At 41.1% G+C, this 3,063-nt stretch overlaps 1 pseudogene; it reads right to left on the reverse strand.

The window, feature by feature from the left end:
* Positions 1 to 227: 227 nt before the first annotated feature.
* On the reverse strand, positions 228 to 1,356 carry LOC112665038 (alcohol dehydrogenase class-3-like; annotated as a pseudogene).
* Positions 1,357 to 3,063: the final 1,707 nt, after the last annotated feature.

Consider the following 3,063-nt stretch of genomic DNA (forward strand, 5'->3'; position numbering starts at 1 on the left):
GTGAAGGAGAGTTCAGAAAACAGATTTATGACTGTATTAGCCTTGTCCTTGATTAGAGATTTATGAATTATACAAAAAATATTATTCCCTAGAGAAGGTTACTCTAAAAGTAGTAGTAGAAAAGATCTAAGAGACTGTGAACTTAGAAGAGCATCTCCCTGCTTGTCTGGCTGTTCCAGGTGGACCATAAGACTTCAGTACAAGGATGGACATGTTTTCTTTGTTGAATTTAAAGCTTTACAACAGTTCGAATGCTCTTTCTTGCATGCAATAGGTCAAAGGCTTATTAATTTGGTCAAAAGACAGACTGTGAGTCACAAATTCATCAACTTTTATCTTTCTGGACATATATTCAGACACCAACTTTGGGACACTTTCTACACTCTTCCATCCTCCAAAGGCAGTGCCTTTCCATACGCACCCTGTTACCAGCTGAAATGGATGAGTGGCGATTTCTTCACCTGAAGCAGCTACTCAGCTATGACGCTGACACCCCAGCCTTTGTGGCAGGCCTCTAGTGCTGCTCTTATGACTTTCAAGTTACCAATACACTCAAAGGAATAGTCCACTCCCCCATCAGTCATTTCAATGAGCACTTCCTGGATGGGTTTACTGAAGTCCTGGGGGTTAACACATTCAGAGGCTCCAAACTCCTTGGCCCTTGAGAATTTATCTTTATTGATGTCCACACCAATGATCTGGGATGCACCAGCCACCTTACAGCCCATGATAGTCACCAATCCAACTCCTCCTAGGCCAAAGACGGCACAAGTAGAGCCAGGCTCCACCTTGGCAGTGTTCAGAGCAGCACCATAACCAGTTGAAATGTCACAACCGAGAAGGCAGACTTTATCCAAAGTTGCTAAAGGATCTATTTTAGCAACAGAGATATCAGCCACAACTGTCTATTCAGAAAATGTGCTGGTTCCCATATAATGTAAAATTGTCTTTCCTTTGCAAGTAAATCTGCTAGTACCATCTGGTATTAATCCTTTCCCCTGTGTAACTCTTATCTTCTGGCAAAGGTTTGTTTTAGGATTTAGACAAAATTTGCATTCTCCACACTGTGGGATGTAAAGTGGGATGACAGTGTCACCTGCCTTCAGCTTAGTAACTCCTTCGCCAACACTTTCCACAATTCCAGCACCTTCATGTCCCAGGATCACTGGAAAACTCCCTTCAGGATCAGCCCCACTCAGGGTGCAGGCATCGGTGTGGCAAACTGCAGTGGCCATAATCTTAATTCGAACTTCATGAGCCTTTGGGGGTGCCACCTCTACCTCTTCTATAGAGAGAGGCTTTCCTGCCTCCCAGGCAACTGCAGCCTTGCATTTGATAAGCTGGTTTGCCATGTCCTCTGCTTCCCACATACTTCATATTTATATATGCCTAGAGTAGTCTTCCCAAGTAACCCTGGATCACTCCTGCCCATTTCTCTTCTTAAGAATTATTTGAATCCTTCACTTTCAATCAGCCAGCTAATCACTTCACTGCACACACAGTCTCTTGGTCATGTGTATTACAGCACTTTCCATGACATTCATATCCGTTGCTTTCTCATATATTAGTCTCCCTGATGAACATGTAAACCCCTAAAGGACAGGGACAGTGTCTTTCTCATATTTGTAACTTTAGTACCAAGTAGAGTATCTGTAAGTAGTTATTAACTACTTTCCAATGAATGAATGAGTGAATGAATGACCCTGATGTTGCATTGACAACACCCACATTATCTGGATCATCTGGATTCTCTCATCAAACTAATCAGAGAGGAATTGCAGATTAGCCTATCCCATGTTCTCAGATTACTTGTTGAGGGAGAGCTGTGGAAATGTATTTTGTCACACATAGGTGGGGCACAACCATTTTCCCCACAGGCTGGGGTGGCTGAGTCTGACGAAACTTGTCAGGAAAGATGTTAGGTGCAGTGGGACAAGATTTGGAAGAAAAGAGCAATAGGAACTAGACAATAATGTTACTGGAAAGGAAAGGCTCTCATCCCCGTACTAATCCAAATACTCAAATCTAGAGTTTATGTGTGTGCTTTCGGAGATGACATAACCTTCCTCCAGCCCCTGGAATTGCACCAATTGGATACAATTACAGGTTCTATGCATTTTTCTTTGTACATAACCATTACTTTCATCTTTGAATTCACTTTCTTGGTTTTGTCAGTGTAAACCTAAATAAAATATATCTCTATTTTTTTTAAATAAATATATTTTTATTGGTGTTCAATTTGCCAACATATAGAATAACACCCAGTGCTAATCCCATCAAGTGCCCCCCTCAGTGCCCATCACCCCCACCCCCTGCCCACCTCCCCTTCCACTACCCCTAGTTTCCCAGAGTTAGGAGTCTCTCATGTTCTGTCTCCCTCCCTGATATTTACCACTCATTTTTCTCCTTTCCCCTTTATTCCCTTTCAGTATTTTTTATATTCCCCAAATGAATGAGACCATATAATGTTTGTCCTTCTCTGATTGACTTTTTTCACTCAGCATAATACACTCCAATTCCATCCACATCAAAGCAAATGGTGGGTATTTGTCATTTCTAAAGGCTGAGTAATATTCCAGAAGTCAGTGGCATTTCTATACACTAACAATGAGACTGAAGAAAGAGAAATTAAGGAGTCAATCCCATTTAGAATTGCACCCAAAGAATATAAATAATAGTGAAAGGGAATATAAGGGAAGGGAGAAGAAATGTGTGGGAAATATCAGAAAGGGAGACAGAACGTAAAGACTGCTAACTCTGGGAAACGAACTAGGGGTGGTAGAAGGGGAGGAGGGCGGGGGGTGGGAGTGAATGGGTGACGGGCACTGGGTGTTATTCTGTATGTTAGTAAATTGAACACCAATAAAAAATAAATTAAAAAAAAAAAAGAATTGCACCCAAAAGCATAAGATACCTAGGAATAAACCTAACCAAAGAAGTAAAGGATCTATACCCTAAAAACTATAGAACACCTCTGAAAGAAATGGAGGAAGACACAAAAGATGGAAAAATATTCCATGCTCATGGATTGGAAAAATTAATATTGCGAAAATGTCAATGTTA

This window comes from Canis lupus, chromosome 17 (assembly GCF_003254725.2).
Source record: "Canis lupus dingo isolate Sandy chromosome 17, ASM325472v2, whole genome shotgun sequence".
Taxonomy (NCBI): Eukaryota; Metazoa; Chordata; class Mammalia; order Carnivora; family Canidae; genus Canis; species Canis lupus.